This window comes from Equus przewalskii, chromosome 29, assembly GCF_037783145.1.
Source record: "Equus przewalskii isolate Varuska chromosome 29, EquPr2, whole genome shotgun sequence".
In the NCBI taxonomy this organism is placed as follows: Eukaryota; Metazoa; Chordata; class Mammalia; order Perissodactyla; family Equidae; genus Equus; species Equus przewalskii.
This window is the reverse complement of record NC_091859.1, coordinates 17,822,202-17,842,710: the sequence shown is the minus strand read 5'-3', so window position 1 is coordinate 17,842,710 and position 20,509 is coordinate 17,822,202. Positions and strand designations below refer to the sequence as shown.

General features: G+C 38.0%; 1 long non-coding RNA gene across 1 annotated transcript in view; it reads right to left on the bottom strand.

The window, feature by feature from the left end:
- LOC103562414 (uncharacterized) overlaps nt 1-19,181 on the bottom strand; it is a 31,181-nt gene extending 12,000 nt beyond the window's left edge. Inside the window, exon 1 of the long non-coding RNA XR_011534776.1 lies at nt 13,527-19,181. This is a non-coding gene — a long non-coding RNA (uncharacterized lncRNA). The remainder of the gene's footprint in view (nt 1-13,526) is intronic.
- Nucleotides 19,182-20,509: the final 1,328 nt, after the last annotated feature.

Sequence of the window (20,509 nt, the reverse complement as noted above, 5' to 3'; positions counted from 1 at the left end):
CAGGTTGGCCCCCTTATTGATTCTTTTCAGTATATTGAAAGTTATTTTAGACAATTTACTCTAGGATCAAACTGTTAAAAATTTCCAAATCTCAAATTTCCCTTCAACTACCTTCCTGGCTTTCATAGCTGTTTTTTGCAGCCTTTCCATCATGATATTCCTTTTTTTTTTTTTTTTTAAGGATTGGCACCTGAGCTAACAATTTGCCAATCTTTTTTTTTTTGCTTTTTCTCCCCAAATGCCCCCAGTAGATAGCTGTATACTTTTACTTGTGGGTCCCTCTAGTTGTGGCATATGGGACACTACCTCAGCATGGCCCGATGAGCGGTGCCACGTCTGTGCCCAGGATCCGAACCAGTGAAACCCTAGGCCAACAAAGCGGAGAGCACAAACTTAACCACTCGGCCACAGGGCCAGCCCCTGATATTACTTTTATAAACATTTTACCTGCTAAAAGGCATCCTCCTTATCTGCATCTTCATTAATCTTTCCTTGACCCTAAAGAGACCCCAAGTGCAATCTGTTGGCTTGTAGGACTCTTCACAATGCACGCAGGTCATTCCCACCTCTTTTCAAATCTTATTTCATGGTCACTGTTCTCTTTGCATGATATCCAGCTGCCACAGAGATTAATTGTTGTGTCCCTTGGTTGTAGAATGCTCTAATCCTATTTTAAGGAACAATTTTCATATGTTGATTACTTTAGAAGGACTTTTCTGTTCTAAGATCTGAAATATACTGTATTTAGTGAGTCAGGAGTTTTAAAACAAACCCAAAATATTTTTGAAGAAGAAAAAGAAATGTGGCACAAGTGGACAATGAGTGGTGATTGAAAAGCTTAAAACGTTTTCACTAAAAAAGAATGATGACTGCCATATTGACATAGACGAGTTGATCTTATTTTTTTCTTCTGTTTTGGGCCTTCGTGTTCTCTACCTAATTGGTTAGTGTTAAGGATTTAAAGGGTCCTAAAATTAGGTAATTTCTACTCTGCTACTTACTACTTTGGGCAAAATCTGTTTTTCACCTGTTCGATCAGAATAACACTTTTATGGCCTTTGGGAGGAAAGCTTTGCACGCATTTCCTGGTACATAATAATACTCAGTGGCAGCTAGTAGTATAGTGCCTGACTAAGAACTAACTACCAACAACCTCAGGCTGTTGAGCCGTTTCCCAGGAGTCCAAGGAGGAAAGAAACCAATTCCTGATGCAAAAGAGAAAATGTTTTTAAATCCAGGAGACTATTTATAAATATTTTTTGCTACTTGGTAAATGACTAATAATTCATAAGATAAAAATCCTTGCATTAGCAACTGTTTACGAACACATCCTAAGAAATATAAGAGGCTGTATAAGGAATATCATTGATTTCAGTTTCATTTCTGTAGTGGCAACTGCCTGTGGTGATGTCTGTGTTATTTTATTCAAATGAGGAATTTCAGATTGATATCAGATTCTCATGACATAGTAATTCAAATGTATTGAGAAATAGGAGGAAGAATTCAAAATATTCTCATACAAAATGGCATTGGAAAAGACTGAAACACCTTGTCACTAAAGTGTCAAAATGAAAAAACAAAAAAAGTGCAATTGGGAGGATAAATTTTTTAAATAAAATTAGAAATTTATGTAGGGGCATTTCTAATTTGCCTGTAAATTATTTTCTCACTCTTTCCAATGAATTTTATAGTGCTAGAGCAAAGTGTTTTTGCATCTTTATTGACATGATTACACTTATCACATATTGCTTTCTTTTTCAAATTTATTATTTTGAACTGCTGGCTACTTCTGCCTATTTATTCTTTTCTGGCACAGTTAGCAATGAGTCAAGATGGTGTCATTTCACATGCAAGCTCCAACACCATTCCAGGCCCTTTGACCCTTCTTCAAATAGCTAATCCCCTGGAGTGAGGAGGTGGTGGCAGAGATGGCAGTAAATGACAAGGTGCTGAAAATTCTATTGCATTCATTAACTACTTAGCTGTCAAGGTCTTTATTTCTATATGCGACTGCTGAAACTAGTGTGATTTAAACAGACTGCAACATTTTATAAGAAAAAAATTAAGAAGAAGCTGATTCTTGAGAACCATTGTGGCAACACACCTATAAACATTTTCATGACTTTGATTTTTATTCCTACTACCTTTAAAACTAAAACTTCACTTTGGTATTCAATAGTTGTGTAAATTTCCATATCATCCAATAATGCTTTATATTAAATAATCACTGCGGCATTACCTAAAAAACAATTATTCAAAAGGGGTAATTTTCAGTAGGTTTTGTCAAATTTATTCATTGTCCCCTGTGGTAGGCAGAATTCTAAGATGACTTCCAATGACCCTCGATCTTGAATAATCTCTTCTTGAGTGTGGGTGGAAACCGTATAGATTAGCAGATATCATTTCCATAGTTGTGTTATATTATATGTCAAAAGGGATTTCTGCAGAGGTAATGAAGTTCCCGAATCAGTTAGTTTTAAGATAGGGAGGTTGTCCAAGTGGACCTTATCTGATTATGTTAGCTTTTTAAACAAACAAAGACAGAGGAAGTGAGAGATTCAAAGCACAGGAAGGATTCAATGCGCACTTGCTGACTTGAAGATAGAGGAGACCACATAGCAAAGAACGAATGTGGGAGGCCACTACGAGCCGAAAACAGCCCTCGATGACAGCCAGCAAGGAAACAGGGACCTCAGTCTTACAGACGGAAGGAACTGAATTCTACCGACAACGAGAATGAACTTGGAGCCAGACTTCCCCCCAAAGCCTCTAGAAAGGAAACCAGTCCTATAACATGGTGAGTTTAGCTTTGTGATGCACTGAAAAGACAACTAGCTATATCAAGTCCTACTTCTGACCTACAGAACTGTGAAGGGTCATTTTATGTTGATACATTTGCAGGACATACTTTGTTACACAGCAAGAAAAACTAACACTCCCTTTTTCCTCCCCAAAAAGCTTGAGTTAATTCGCACTAAACATTCCAAATTAACTGCTTGTTTTGGATGTTAAAAGTCACCTTTTTTTTTTTTTTTCAGGTATCATCTATTTTGGGAAGCACTTTTTATTTTAATACCAGCTTTAAATGTGTTAACTTTTAGCTAATGTGGGAAACTTTTCTGAATGTTCCTACACTATTTTATATATTCAAGCCAGGTTTCAAATGTTCATTGATGGGGATGAAGGTAGGAAGACATCTGGGCCGTTAAAATTTCTCTCTGTTAAAAAAATCCAGATTGGAAAAGTAATAAAACTACATAGCTTGCTGAGACACATCGTATTAATACTAAATTTAACTCAGAGGATGAGATGAAAAGCAAACAGAAATGTAATTAAAAGCAATTTAGCTGAGGAGAAATCACAGGGAAGATTGCTCAGATTCGAAAAGGAATTTCATGGAGAATGATGCGTTTGAAGATACTATCTATCTTCTTCTAAACAGAGGAGTTTCCAGAGAGGGGCTCCAGGGGCAAACACTGCTTAATTTACAATACAAGTTCTCCTATTTATCTGATGTAAGGAAAGAATGGTAGACTAGGGCACCAGAGTACCTTCTGGTTTTAGATGAAGAGAAATTAAAGATTAATTCCCTTTTACTACCAAACAGCTAGGACAAGCCCAGGCAATGTGCAGAGCAAAGGTGTAAGAGACTGACTCAGATCTGGCTTGTTGGTTAGCCTTCTCCCAGTTCAATAGCATATGCTTCTATTTTGTAGAAAAGGGGGCAGTGAAAGCATTATTCTTTACAGTTCAGTTTTAATTTAATTTAGGAAAAGAGCTGTGAGGGAAAATAGAAACTTTGCAATTTCTTTCATCTGAGAAGCTCCAATTTAAAATATACAGCAACTGACTAAATGAGGTCAAGGCTTACTTTCTGCAGATCTTAGCTTTGGGGAAAATTGCAGCATCTTGCAGGGCAAGAGAAAGAGCTAAAAGGATCATCTTAATGTATGACATGAAGTTGTTCAATGTACACTACTTATCTCGGAGTACGTATCAGAAAACTTATTTATGGAAATTCTCAACAGGAAAGCACTTGCTTAAGAATAAGTCACTTTAATTTTTTAGATCTATTGCTCTGAATGCCAATATCGCATTTATTTAGAAACTTATAGTGCTATATTTTATTAGAAAAATTATTGTTTAATCTATTTCTCACAGAAAGCAAGAGCTATTGGGAGTAAAACTGATGAATATAATGACTGAGCAATCTCTAGTAATAAGAAAAGCTATATTATACTTATTCTTTTACAATCCTGGCTGTCACCTAGGATTCAATACAAAGAGAAGCTAGCATGTAAGTTCCACAAAGTGCGAACACATTGCAATGTCTCTCCCCTAAGGGATTGTACCTGTAGGAGGACTCAATTCTCTTTTTGTTCTACCAGTTTCCATTATTTCCAGACCTGCAAATCAAAATATTCACTTATTATTTCATTCATTAAATACCACCTTCATATAGTAATGAATAGGACAAAGGCCCTATTTTTTTGTGGCTTATATTTTAGTTGGAGGGAAATGTCAACATGATCTGAAAAACAAATTACAAATTTAAGCTCAGAAAGGAAAAGGTATATATACAAAAATATATAAAATATATAAAAGTTTGCTAAATTTTATTAGTAAAAATTTCTGTAATGCATGTGGGAATGAATTTCTAGGACTCAACCAAGGATCTGGATGAATTTATTGATAGCTGATGAATTTATCAGAGATTCTGAATTTGATGCTGTGGTTCTAAATGATAGAAAGTGTGATTTGATGATGGCCCATCCTAAATGAAGTTGGAATTATAGAAATTCCCCTGGAATAATCTACCAGATGAATTACAAAGACTTTGAGAGAAAGGAAGGCTGGGATACACTTATCATGCTTGAATCACCATGTACCCACCACTTAAGTTCTGTTAGGAGGTCCTGATCCCTCCCTTTCTCACGATTTTGAGATCTACGTTGGTAAGAGACGCATCCCTGCGCAGGTGGGAGGCAGGAGACAGTACAATTAAAATAGGGTCCCTACTTCTACTGGAGATAGGAGGATTCTGAGATGGCTGAGAGCATGACACGGCATTTAACTGGCTAGGGCAAATTGTGCATGTTACCAAAATAGCCAACTGAGACTATGTGGTAGTCTGAATATGGTCCTCAGAGAGGTTTCTTGATGATTAATGATTACAGCATTCCCAGGAGCTAATTATGTAGGCAACCTACTAAGGTCCTAATTGACATGGACGATGGACAACCACCCAACTTGAAGAGAGGCTTGTTTTGAGTTACCAATTTAGAGAATTATGGCCCTTCTCCAAATCTAAGACCTGAGTCTCAAATTAAGGTATAAGTGCACATCCTTCATGAAGGACCTTTAAAATAACATCACAAGTACGTCTGTGGAAGTAGCCTTATGCAAAGGAACAAGCAAATACTTATTTGGGAAACTGTACACTAGTCAAAGTGAGGCACACAGACCTAGAGGATTATTAGATGTTGTCACTAGACTGAAAGAATAACTAAAAATCCATTATAACCACTGGATCTGCTGGGCAGAGTGGATTCCTAAGCATGTTAATTGATGATTTTAAAAAATGGTTGCTGTTTCCAGTTTAAATAAATCAACTTTAGGATCGGATTCTACTTTTGAGCTAGAGATGGAAAGCATCAACCTGCCCAACTCCCTCTTTTGGAGATAGAGAATGAAGCTCCAGGAAATTAAGGACTGCTTTTAAGTGCAAATCTAGGATAAGACCCAGGTCTTCTAAATTCTTACCAGGTTGCTACACCAGCCCCGGTGCCTGGGTGCCCTGGGTAGGGTGAGGGTGGTGGGAGGAAGTGGAAGTTGTCTGGCTTCCAAGAAAGACGTGGGAAGGGAAGAGTCATGTTCCCTTCATTTTTCATTTTCACTTTAAATTTTTATTTTATTCAAATTGGAAAATAAACACAAACCTTTGGCTTGTTTTGTGTAGGAGTTGGGAGTGAGGGAGTCTGAGAGAAAAAAATTGTGAAAAAATAATGGCTGAAAATTTCCAAACTATGATGAAAAATGTGAAGCCACAGTTACAAAAAGCACAAGAAACATGCAGAAAACACCAAAGCATATAATAGTCAAATTGCTTATAAGAGTAATAAAGAGAAAATTCTAAAAGAAGCCAAAGGGAAAAAGACATTATGTAGAGGAACAAAGGTAGGAAATACAGAAGATTTTTCTCAGAAATAAGCAAGTCACAATACAGTGGAGCAAATGAATGTAATTTAATGTACTGAAAGAAAGTATCAAACTAGAATTCTTAACCCAGAAAAAAATAACTTTCAAATATAAAATTGAAATGACCACTTTTTTAGACATGCAAAAGCTGAAAGAATTCAATACTAGAAAACCTGAACTACAAGAAAATATTAAAAAGAAGTCTTTCAAGATGAATTCACTATCTCGAAGAGCTATCTGCTTCCCATGTTCACTGCAGCATTAATCACAACAGCCAAGACATGGAAACAACCTGTGTCTATTGATAGATGAATGGATAAAGAAAAGTGGTACATATACTCAATGGAATGTTATTCAGCCATTAAAAAAGGGAAATCCTATCATTTGTGACAACATGGATGAACCTTGGAGACATTATGCTAAGTGAAATAATTCAGACAGACAAAGACAGATTCTGTATGATCTTATATGTGAAATCTAAATAAAGACAAACTTATAGAAACAAAGATTGGTGGTTGTCAGGGGCTGGATTATGGGAGAAATGGGGAGATATTGATCAAAGGGTGCAAACTTCCAGCTGTCAGATGAATAATTTCTGGGGATCTAATGTACATGGTGACTCAAGTGTCTCTAGCATCAGGAGACAATTTTTAAAGATCTCTACATTCTCTGCTTGTCATCTTACCTTCTTAGCAGCTGCTTTCTGGTTCTTTTCTGTATCTTACTCTGTACATTTGCAATTTAGGAGCTGGCAATTGCCTTCAGGGAAAATTGCCAGGAGAATATTGAGTTCATCTCAACACATTTTACTTCTCTCTAAGATCTTGGCTTTTCAAGACGCTGCCACTTGAGTTTTTCACTGATGCTTGTAGTCTGTTCCTCTATGCGTGTTATCCAACATACATAGTCATTCTCTGTGGGAATGTTAGTTTAAACCAGGTACTTCTCCATGATCATTGGTAGATGTAGCATATACACTTATATATTTTAAGTAATTTCCCTATTTTCCTGCCTTCCTCTCCAAATATAACGTGTAGGACGTGGTGGTGTTAGTGCTTGTGTTAGCTATTCCATTTAGTCTGAAGCAGCGCTGTCCAATACAGCTATCACATGACTCACATACACAACTTTAAAATTTCAATATGCACATTAAAAAAGTAAAAAGTAATAGGTCAAATTACAACTAATAATGTACTTTACTTAATTAAAGTTAAATACATTTAAAATATTACCATTTTAACATACATGTCTTCAAAAATCCATTGTATATTTTATATTTATAATTCCCTTTGATTCATCCCAGCCTCATTTCAAATGTTTAAGTGCTAGCCTCACATGACTAATGGCTACCATACTACAAAAAGTAGGTCTAGATGTTGCAGAATATTTGAGGGAGGTGTGAAAGAACCAGAGAACGAATGTACCTTATGTGATAATACCGACTTGAAGACTTGGATTGTCTACCTTGGGAAACAAATGGGTCTCCATTTAGCTATACAAAGAATATTTTCATCATGTTAGGTGGAAAAATTTGCAGATTTTTTTAAGTCCTCAACATCAAATGCTCCTTCCTATTTTAGAGAAATAATAGAAATTATGTGATTCAATAGGAGGTAGGATTCAGCTTCCTTTGACTGAATCCCAAAGGATGAAAACCGCTCTTTCTGCATCCTGAAAGCCAAGATTCAGGTGTATAACTCTGGCTCGGATAATCATATCTGTCTTCCAAGGATTCAGTACATAAAGGACAGAAAAGTAGAGAAAGCTTTAAAATATTCTCATAAGTGGCCTTGAGCGAGGCAGGAAGGAGTCCCAGCAGTGACCTTCGTCTTGCAGTATCATTCTCATAGGACAATTTCTGGGTTGTGAATGTTGCTGTGTTGTTTCCTAGGCTTACTTCGTTCCTGAAGATGTTCAGACCATTACATGAATCCCTGATTCCTAGCAGTTTGTGGACTCGTAATTCTACTTTTTAGTACAACACAGTCATTAAGTGTATAAATTTAGGAGTCAGATGGCCGGAGTTTGAATCCTGGCTTTCCTGGAATCCTTTTTCATTAGTTGCCGGGACATAAGCACATTATTTTATCCTTTTTTTCTCATTTCTTCATCTCTCAAGCAGTGATGATAATCGTACTCACCTCATACGTTATTATAAAGGCTCAATGAAATAAGGAATACACAGTAAGTATACTTATATATACTTACCATGTACTGAATATTTAGCTCCCAGTAACTTAGCTTTTATTATTATTTAAAATATTTATGGAAGGTCTCCTATGTACCAGATATCCATAGAGCATTGCTCCTCATTTTTTCTACCTAAAATTACCCTAATAAAGAAGAATAAAAAAGAATAATTATTGCACATCCCTAGAGTTTTGGGAAGGGTTTATGTGTAGTCTGACAAGGTCACAGCAAGCCTAAAGTATCTGTAGTCTTAGGCTTCATCTTGAATTTTACTCCAACTATATATGTTTCACGTGTGTTTCAAATTATTGACCATTGAGGGATGTGCCATGTTATTTGGTGGCTTTCAGTAGTGTCGAGCACGTAGCCTACCACACCAGTTTAAGAAGTGTGGACAAAATGGTCTAACTTAATACAGGCAATAACCCTGTGATGTGGGCATTACTAGTTCCTTTTTTTTTTGGTGAGTAAGATTGGCCCTGAGCTAACATCCATGCCCAACTTCCTCTACTGTGTATGTGGGATGCTAACAAAGCATGGTTTGATGAGTGGTGTGTAGGTCTGCCCTGAACCTGCCGACCCCAGGCCGCTGAAGCAGAGAGCATGAACTTAACCACTACGCCATGGGTCCAGCCCCACTGTTTCAATTTTTAAGATGAGGAAATTGACTCAGAGAAGTTAAGTATTTTACCTACAATTACACAGCTGGAGTGTGCACAATTATACATTTTACCGTGATCATGACTTCCATCTTCCTAGACGAGGACTCCAAACAGTATTTGAAGGGCTTAAACTTGTCCTACAGTTCATAAAAGAGTTCTGCCATTATCTGGAACATCCTTGATATTTGTGGAAAGGTAAGCCAAGCCTCAAGGAATGTGTGTCTCATAAATTCATTGCCTTTCACTGACATCACCACTTTCTTAATCCCTCTTTCATCTTCTCCACTTTTTTCCACTTCTTTTCTCAAGCCTATGACCATAAATATTTCTTTAGCTGTAAACAACCATTATTTAAACAGCTTTCATCGAAAAGAATTCTGGAAATTTACTTTAGGTGAATTTTCAAGGAGAGAATTGTGATTAATCATTTGCGAGAATGACTTCTAAGCTCCTACACTTGCTGTGCCTGCTAAGACAAATAAGTTAGGTTTTGACATGAGGCACTTGTGTTTCCAAATGCCACCCTTAGACTTTTCCAGAGGCTGACTGAGAGACCCAATCCAATGATTTGATAGCTGCGGGGGCAGAACAAACTCCCAGGAATTCAAATCAAAGGCTATATGTCTAAATTACATCTACTAATCGAATATATGCTATTTTTTTCCTTTTCAAGTATTTTGAAAACTAACAGAGGCATTGAAACAGCTATAGAATTTTGCTGATCAAGGCTCCCTCCTACGCCACTTTGACTCCTAACCATGAACATGGGTGAATTCTCTTCTCCCCTCTTTAAATCATCCCCAAAGCTTCTCATTTCACATCCACTTAGATGGTACTCTTTGCTATTTATTTGTGGAAATAATTCATTTTAAACACAAATAATGAACCTTCCTCATTAATGAAAAGTACCTCTGCTGCAGAAATATAACAGTCAGCCAATTTTCTTCACCTGCAGTTTGCCTTTGCATAATAATCGCATCATGAGAAATAAACTGCCAGCTTGATTGCAGCAAAGCTTCAGTTATTAGAAAAACACACCTCCTATCTTTTAGGTAGCACTGATCACTTTCCATTTGCATTTTCTGTAATGGTATTCCAAACTGAGTCCAATACCAGGTGATGAACAATGATGAACAAAAAGTTTTGCCGATTGAGAAGGAACTTGCTCAAACAATTCATTCACCCATTATTTAGAACACATCAAGTTTAAGAAATAAGCAATAAAGGTTTTTTTCTTTTTGGATTAATTTGAAAATCTCCATATATATTCTGTTTCTGAGAGAAATGCACAGGTTAAGTAGGTGATAAATGAAACTATTGACTCATCAGCTGGAAATCTGAAGTGGTGCCTATATTTGTATGTGAGGGCTACAGGCTTTGAATTACATAACTCGTGCAAGAAGAGAAAAAGTTTATATCCAGATACATGGGCTCTCTAATGCCAATTTTAAAATAGTTGATCAGCAGAAGAAAACATCTGGATAACTGATTAAATGTTTTCCACTTCTAGTGGCCATATCTCTCCCTGAAAGCCAGACCTTTATAATCAATTGCATGCTGGGCATGGAAACTCAGATGTCCTCAGGGTCAAAAGTAAGTTAATCGTCATGGGCCTGGCCCTGTGGCCGAGTGGTTCAAGTTCTGCATGCTTCACTTTGGTACCCCAGGTTCTCAAGTTCGGATCCTGGGCATGGACCTACTCCACTCACCAGCCGTGTTGTGTAGGTGTCCCACATACAAAAAAATAGAGGAAGATTGGCACAGATGTTAGCTCAGGGCTAATCTCCCTCAAGCAAAACAAAAAAAAAAAAAAGAGGAGGTTTGGCAACAGATGTTAGCTCAGGGCGAATCTTCCTCAGCAAAAGTAAATTAATCATCATATGTATCCTGGACACCTGTATCTCCTCTAATATTGCTATATTCCCTATCTCATGAAAGGATGTCACTATTTGTATAGTGGCTCAAGCCTGAAATTTGATGTTTCTGTCTTTATGACGCCTCACATCTAATTAAGTAACGAGCTCCACAGTAGGTATCTACATTATGAATAACTCACTTACCCATCCACCTTTCTGTGTCTCCACCCAGTGTAGGTCCCTCCCTTAGATCCCGAGGCAGATTCTTAGAAGAGCTCCCAGCCCCTAGAGTTTTTCTTCTACTTCTCCTCCAAACCGTTCTCCACTCCCCCCTCCCCCCACCGGTGATTATTTAAAGATATAAGTCTCTCATTGTTTTATAGCATTACTCTGCTCAAAACCCATTAGGAGGTCCACATTCCCCTCCAGGTAAAAAGAGGGCTTCATAACAAGGTTTATAGGCTTTTTGTGGTTTAGTCTTCAGGAATGTCTTCAGTTGCTTCTTTGGCCACCCAGAGGCCCCTTCCTCCCCTACGTGTCAGATGTGCTATGCTTCCTTGCCTCTGGTGTTTTCTTGTCTATTTCCTTTTCACTGCATCTTATCTTCTTTGCTTGGCTCTTCCTCACCCTTTAGAGGGCATATGCTTTTTCTTTGCGCTTCAATAGCAATATAATTCCCTTATTGCAATACTTGCAACATTGTATAATCTCCGGTTCATTCCTCTGCTTTTCCAACTAAACTGAAAATTCCCAGAGAACAAGAACCATGTCTTTCTTGTTACCTGTTGTATTTCCACATCTAACATCGTGATAGGAACATAGGAAGCATTTAATAAATGTTAAATGAATAATCCAACAATGAATAAATGTTAAGATTTCAGGTAAATAGCTACATTTCTAAAAAAAGAAACAATCTAAAAAAATGTGAAGGCATAAGAAAAGCAAACTGGGAAAATTTGAAAAACAAAAATACATATTTATTAAAAATGAGAAATAGCTGAGAGGTAATGATGAAAATTGTTCCTGATTTTTCCCCCCGTTTCTCACATCAGCCCACATAAGGCCAGGACAAATAATCATTGGATGTTTCACGTCTTTAGTTCAGACCACAGTAAACATATCTGATAATTTTCTATATTAACAGTAATTATATCCCTTTCGCTGGATGCCTGGGGGAGGGAGAATACCCCATTAGCAAGTCGACCTACCCTCTGGATTGCTTCTGTGAGATCAGCAATGAATTTGCAACTAAATATCCCTTCTTTTGTCCAAGGCCAGAACTGGGCTCTTCTTCTGAACCTGGCTTGAAGTTTGCTCCCACTTGACCCCCACTCTTGAGTGTAAATCATTGTCTTGGAACTAATAATAGCTGACATGTCTTAGGCATTACTATACGCCAGGAATTACCTCATTTATTCTTCACAACATCCTGAGAAACAGACATTGTTTATAGAGATGAGGAAACTGAAGCTCAGAGAAATTCAGAAACTTGTTCAATATCAAGCAGTTGTTTTCAGACTATCGTGTCCAACGATGATGGATTCAACCCCGGTACACTACCTCTAGAAAGCTTCCGTTACAATGAAAATATGTCTTATCTGTAAGAAGCATATCGTCATGAAGAATTTGTATTGTGTAATGTGTAAAGTGTAATGGTGTCAGAAATTGGATTACAAATTATAATATGAGTAATATCTTAATGAAAACTTAATTATTTAACTTATCTGGAGTAAAGGGAAAAGGAGAGTCATGCTGCTCACGTTTAGATTTATGTATTGAGTCGACTTTGATTTAAAATGTACTATTTTAAGGAAATTAATTAGAGATAACTCTTGAATTTGTGAGCTGTGTACCAAATCACCCCAAAACTGTTAGTGTCTTAAAAATATGACGATATTATTTCTCACAAGTCTTTGAGCTGGAAGGCTGGTCCTTCTACAAATTGTCCAGGTCTACATTGGTGACATGGCCTTAAATCTTTCAGAGGTCTTCACAAGAGGTCTTGGAGATAAACCCTTGATTTGATCTTTGGCCCCAGGCATTGACTCACCTTGAGAATTTCTTACTGGCCGGCAATACTTAGAATGAAAGACAGTTTTATTTTTCAGTCCAATAAGTCCTGGCCTTTCTATATTTCCTCTAAATTCTGCTTGCCGACAGATGATTCCTTCTTTAACCCATCTCTGCCTTTCCATATCTTGTCGTATACAACTAGAAGAAGCCAAGTGTCACTTTCAACATCCTGTGTAGAGATGGAGATAGCAGGTCTTCAAGTTCATGAGGTACGTTTTCTGACTTTCACATTATTGTGGGCAAGTCTTTTGATAATTTTTTCTCTGCGACATAATATGGGTCAGCCTTTCTCCAGCCTCCAGAATGCCTTGGCCATTTTCCCAGCCTTTCCTAATAGATTTCTTGCTGCCTTTCCAGCCTCCATCTGCCACCAATTTCCAAGCCATTGCCGCATGTTGTAGGTTTTTGAGATGAAAACACCTCACTTCTAAGAGTCTTAATTAGCCAGGGTTCAGTCAAAGAAGCAGAACCCTGAATGATAAGAATTTTTGAATCTTAAGAACCTTTTGAATGTTCAGAATTAATTATTACAAAAGTTAGATCTTACCTAATTTCTGGAGGAGCTGGGGAAGTGCAAGTCTGGAACAGTGACTTGGAGGACGAGCAAAAGCATCTTTAAGCAGTTCTGCTGAAGCACTGGTGCAGGACGACAGGTTGGAGCATACAATAGAGAGCCTGAGAAGCCAGACGAGTCCAGTCACAGAAGTGGGATTAGGAAAGGGACATTTGTAGAGAGAGATATTGGACGTTCTTGCCTCTGTGTAGCTACCACCTCTGGTGGTCCTCAATTAAGCATGTGTTGGTGGTCCTGGGGACATTGTTGGTTAGAACATCCAGCAGTCAAGATGAAGAGCTGGATCTACAGGGATATAGGTCAAGGACAAACAGGAAATCACCAGGAACATCTGCAACTGGCAACTCTCTGTCACTTTATCCAATCATGAAGACCTTCCAAGAGTAATGGCAACTGATTAAATCTCAAATCTCTCCCAGTTTTTTTTTTTTCTGTCTCTCTCATCTTGCCAAGTAAAATCCAATACCATACAGAGAGGGGAATTCTGGAAACATATTTCTCAACTTGACCAACTTGACAATAGAACGATCCAGTACAAGGGGGAATAAAGCTGCTTCTGTTGCTGAAAGAATGAGATCTTTCTATATCCTCACACAGGTCTAGGATTTAAACTATGCTAGGATGCCCAGACAAGGCCAAGGTAATTGTCACGTGTCTAAGTACAAACAGGTGACAACGGTAGAACTCTAGGATGCTAGGACTTTCAGAATGTCAGCGTTAATGCATACATGTCCATGACTAGCTAGGCTAGGATTTGCCTCATAAACATCATATGCAGAGACTCAAGTGGTTAGATCTCTCCTACGTGGTGGATTATACCATCCAAATCTCAATTTGTCTTCTGTCTCATAAGTTTTAGAACAAACCCCCCCAATAGAAAGACTAAATGTCTGTCTAGAATATAGAACTAAATTATAGCTACTGTTTTCTTTTAGTAGTAGTTATATCTTTACTTTATTTACTACTTTAGTACTTTATTTGGTACTTTACTTATTACTTTATTTGCTACTTTAGTAGTAATATCTTGTACGTAATAAATTTTCAGTATATTTTTTATGAATTCTGAAAAGCTAAGAGAGGAGAGCAAAGATAAGTACAAGCCATAGCCCAAAGAGTCATAACCATGTAGGTGAATCTGTCAGGTTCAAGAAATGAACTAAGGTGGGAGGAAAAGTCAAATGCATTGTGGGGGAGTCAGAATTGGCCACCCCAAAATGTATCTATTTGCCCTGCCTTGATTATTTTTTAAGAACAAAAGACTCTGAAAGAAGTATTGACCTTCCCTCTAAGTGCCTAAAAGAAATTTAAAATAAAGGCCTGCCCCCAGGACAGGCTATCACCGTAGATAACTCTGGGCATCACTAGGCTGTGAGGGTCCTTGCTAAACCCACTCTTATCAAAATTCTGTTTACCAAACATTTGCTTTTCCATCTCCATGTAAATTGCCTTCTTCCCCTTTGAAGCCCCAAACCACCACCCCCCACATCTTCCTTTGTCTTAAGCTGAAGATGGTATTTAAGGTGAGAGCTTCCACCATTTTGGTGAGTTGCTCAGTTTTCCTGAGCGTCTCCCATGTATACACGTTATAAAGCTTTGTCTGATTTTCTCCTATTATTCTCTGATGTCAATTTAATTCTTAGCCTGGCCAGAAGGACCTAGAGTGGGTAGAGGAAAAGTCGTCCTCCCCTAAAGCATCATTGACAATCTACACATAGGAATAAGGGATCTAGATAAAGCCAGAATGAGTGAGAGAATCTAGAAAGAAACCCTCAAAAAAGACGCATTAAGCTGACACCCATTTTTAAGTAAAACCAGGTGATTCACAGATTCATATAAAGACCCCAAGCTTCTGCCTGCTACTTGATAGCTGTGTGATCTTGGATAGGCAGCTAAACTCCTCTGCACTGCTCTAAGCCTCAGTTTCCTCATTTGTAAGATATAAATAAGAATGGTAACTACCATGTGATTTTTTTGTAAGAATTAATTGTAATAGCACATGAAAAGTGCTTAGTGCAGCATAAAATACCCAGTGAATGGTAACTACTATTATGAGAGGTTGTGTCAAATAACATTAGTGTTTTTCTTAATGTGCTTAAAATATTGTCTGAGTGTAATATTCCAGGTATATTCCAATCATGCTTAGTGCAGTGGAATTAATTCTTTTTAATCTGAGGCTGCAATTCTGTAGAACTACTTTTTACATAAATGGCTAGAAGTGCATGATGGACAATGCTATATATGGGAACGATTCCTTGACGTGTTCATGGTCCATGTCAATTCTATATTTTCACTTTCTCTTTATTATCAACATTTTTATTAAAAATCTGATTGTGACCATGACTAAAAAGATTTGATGGAAGAACTTAATGTCAACAACTAAACATATCAAGAAGAACTTGACTCACGCTTCTAATTTGCCCTTACTTTGTTTTAGCAATGATTTAGAATTTACCTCCTTTTTTATGACTGACTGCGTGCAAGGATCAGAGCTGATAAATAAATGGCAAGCAAGAGGATATATTGGGGTATGTGAGGAAGCCATTTGGTTAAAACTAATTTGGCCTGATCTTGTTTTTCCAAAAGGGGCTGACGTGGCCGTTGAGCATGCATTGTATATCTGCTTTAAGTATTTACTATGTCCCAAAGACAAGAACAATGCCCTTTAAGATAAAGAAAGATGTAACTTCCCCCACATTGGCATTTCCTTAAGGATGAGCATGTCTCCCTAGGCTAGGGCTTCATTGCTGACCTGCTGTGACCACCCAGCTCGAGGCCACAGACCACCTACCTGCTGTGTTCATCAATTGCTGTGTGAATTACTGTGCTAGGCAACCACATGACTATTGTAAAAGGGACATTCCAATTATATGTGATACACACTCTTTGATGGTATATAACCACTCTGTACCCTCCTGCTTGTCTGGAGTGCTCCATTCCTTTGTGAAAGGACTCTCCCAGGTTATATGGTCCTCAGATCTGGCTCATAATAAACTCACCTCAATTTTGATTTATAGATTGGTTATGGATTATTCACGTCAACAGAGCAATACAGTTTTTACCTTTTAAAATCTTTATGCCTGATATGTTCCTTCTATTGGCAGACAAGTGAAGACTATTTAATGTAAGCTGAGCTTGTAAAGACCTTTGAATTGCTCTGAATTACGTGAATGTAGTCCCAGAAAGGAGACTGTGAATGTAGACATCTGTGGGTGTTCCCAGCACATGTTATTTGGAGTCTATTTTTTCCAACCTCTATCTCATCAGCCCTTACACTTGGGCTCAGTGATAACAGCTTTACTGTTCTTTTACTTTTCTGCATGTTCTTGTATTTCTCTTCTTCTCCTTCTCACTTTTTTTTAATAGTGATTGTCTAAAGAGCTAAATAGAAATTACCCAGTCTAGTACCAGCTCTTGCCCTAAATAACAAATATTAGTACATCTCAATATCAGTTAAGGTTGCACCATCTTTCAAGATTTACTTAAAATTGCAAGAATCCCTCTTCCTACATGATGAGTCTGGGGTTCTTGGCACGATTGCAGTGGCTGACATTCTCATGGTTGCTTCTGGTGCTGAATTCCTCTTCCTGCTGAACTCTTGGTCCAGTGAGTTCTCACATCCTATATTTGTTCATGACCCTGCCCTGTGCTAAACTAAAGGTGAAATATCCATCTGGGATTTCTCCAAAATGCCATCCACACAAGATATTTGTAGGTGCAGAAGACTTTACCGAGATTTGGGGCAATAGAAGAGTGTTATATAGCAGCAATTATCCCTAAACTATTAATACTGAATATTAGATAGACCTGTTCTTCCCACCAGGAATTTCTCAGTAATCACAGACTTCCAACATCTCTAGCTTCCTACCTAATGTTGCTTTGTTTTCTCTCTCTTTCTCTTCTTCAGAGGCGGTAAGATCCGGTTTTCTGTCCTCTCTTACTTCTTGTTTTCTTTTAAAGTCCTATTAAATTTTTAAACAGAGAAATTTATCTTTTTTTCTTCCAGGATCCTTCCAGAACATGCCCTTAGGGTTCACATATCCAAAGCAGAATATCAAGGTGTTTTCCTAAACAAAGATAGTTTTCTCCCTAAGGAGAACTCTGAACCAGCTGTTAACATTACAATCTTATTTATCCTGCCACCTTTACTTAAAGAATAAATCAGTGGAGGCCTTTTGGGAATTAACTTCTCCATGGAAAGGCATATGTGACATGGCAGAAATATTATCATAATATAATTTTCTTAAAGGTTTTGATTACATTGATAGATGTAATTCAGCTGTCCCAGTGCACAGCACTCTATTAGAGAAAACTAGGTTGACTGTAATAGTAACACCCATTTATATCTACACATCATATGTTCACGCTGTATTCACAAACACTTCTGCTCCCTCCAAACATGGATTGCCATCGTTGTATCAAACTTTCATACCTTTTCCTTTTTGCCCTTAGAGTAAATTCTTTCCTTATTATCCAAATGTATTCATTTGCTTCTACAAACAAGTCAGGTGATCTTCCAAATGATGGACTAATGGATGGGAAATGCAATATTGATGCAAGGAGCGTAGCTACATCCCTGGCCCACGGTAGGAGTCAAGTCAGGTTTCTTGGCTAATTGTGTTTCTGATTGGAGTGGTCAAGAACTCTGATTTTTCTTTAGCAGTTAGGTGTGCCTATGTATGCCAACTGCATTATTGTCCCCAGAGTTGAAATCCAAACTGCTTGGAAACATTTTGGTCACAGTGTTAGTAAACATATCTTGATGGAGAGCCCACTGCAGGCAAAGCATTATGCAAGGAGCTATGAAAAAGATGCCAAAGAGTAAGTAAATCCTGCAATTCTTCTGTTGGAGTGACTTGGATGCAACAGAAAGTGAGAGCAAGAGTAAAGATTTATGGGAGCTATGCTTACTTGTGTATGCACACATACTTGTGTCACATACGCAAACAAACATATCTGTACTCTTCGGTAACTATAAGTATGATAGCTAATCAGACTTCTGACTCTCTAGCTTAATCTCTTGCCACATCCAAGCAGTAACACTCAACTGCCTGTTGCTCTATTTCTTGCCTTTCTGATGTGCACAAACCATCGACTCTACTCCAAAGCCTTCACGATGATCCATTCTTCTCAGAGTAACTCTCTCCCATCCTGTAATACTTCTTCTTGGACTCAAATCCTCCAAGAAGCCTAGTTGGGGAAATACACTGATATGTCAAGTTAATCCTTGAGTTTTTTTTGTTCCTCTCTTCAGAGTGGGTCAGTCACAACCAGGAGACGTAGGGTTAGATGTTTTAAATGATCTGAAGCTTACTAACCTGGTTAGTGAAAAACCTACACATTTTCCTCCTCACAGCCACCTGGGTTTGTTTTTATAGTTAGCATCCAAAAAGACATCTCTTCTATAACCCTTCCCCAGAGTCTTTCTTACCGATTACAATTCTCCCCAGAACTCACCCTTCAGAGATGCTGCCCTGCAATTACTCAGCTGGCTCAAAGAAAGAAACAGAGAGGCAAGGTTGCATACTCTTGCGAAAGCAGGCTGATCCATGGCTGGATGCAGGACTGAAATAATGAGTTTCTCACCTTTCCCAGGGCATGTCAATTACTGGGGAGGTTCAGAGTCTTCTTTTTTCCGCTTGCTTCCTGCAATGCATCAAAAGGAAAATTGCACTGTGTGGACTCCTCATATCTTCCCTTAAGTTAGCCATTGCTGGAAGTTTGAGGTATGAGATTGGCAAAATGTCCTGGTTTCTTCCCAATGCATCATACTCTTTACTTTGCTTCATTTTAGGTTCTTAAAATCCAATCTTAAAAACTCCTTTTTGATATATTAGTTGCTTTCAGTGAGGACCATACCATTAGCCAACATGAACACGCCGTATTTTGAGACTGGAAATCCACATACCCACACAGAGAACTTACTCTCTGTCTGTTCTTGATGGGCATTGGTTTTGATATTTATGCAAAGTTATGTGCACATAAGTATTGCACAAACAAATGTCAAGGGATTTCCTGAACTACTGAGGTTACTGCAGCAAAGTAATGGCTCAAATGCACATTTTCCACAATATCTCCTGCACACACACACACAGAGCCACCCACACCAAGACTAGAGTTCAAATAACAAACTTGGCATTGTGTGTGTCTGCCTTATTCAAACACTATCTGCAGCCCAGTTTCTCAAATTACTCTGCTTCCTATAGAACTAATTTTAAAATGAATCTCCCACTGACTTCAAGGGGCTTTCATCTCTTTAGGATGGAGACGAAAACTAAAAATGTGTTCCTGGTGCCCCAGAACGCTGAAGAATAAGTCTGTGTCAGCCGAGCTCAGAAGTGCTGAAGCAGCCCCAATTCCTCCCCGGGTGCTGACCATTAATCCCTGTGAATTCGTTCAAAGGGTTTTAAGTGATAAGCTAGGAGAAAATGGGCCCCAGGAAAAACACTCTTCTTTCGATTGACTTCATATCAGCATTCCATAGTCTTATCAGCAATAAGATTGCTCAGTATTCAGTTCCTTTTGTGTTATGAATACAGAATGGTTTATCCTTAAATTTTTTTTTAACCTCAAAAAGATTTTGTACAAGGAATGCAGTTCAATGGCTGAATTATGAGAAACAACACAGGAAGTTGCTTTAAGCTCAGCATCTCAGCATCCTGGTGCATAATAGACTCCAAATGATTTCCAGGAAATTAAGGTTCTTTTAAATTGCTGAATAAGATGGAGAAATAATCTGGGAAGAAAATACACACACACACACACACAATGAGGGAAATTAATTATGGTGCAATTACCGCACAGCTGCTCCAGAAATTTGGAGATAACCCTGGCTTTCTTCTTTGTTGATCAGATATAATCTGATTATGCTCTTTGCTTGAAATATCTCTAGTCCTTCAATCTCCAAAAATAAATTCTCATTGAAGTATGACATTTCCACATCTACTGCCTAATTACTT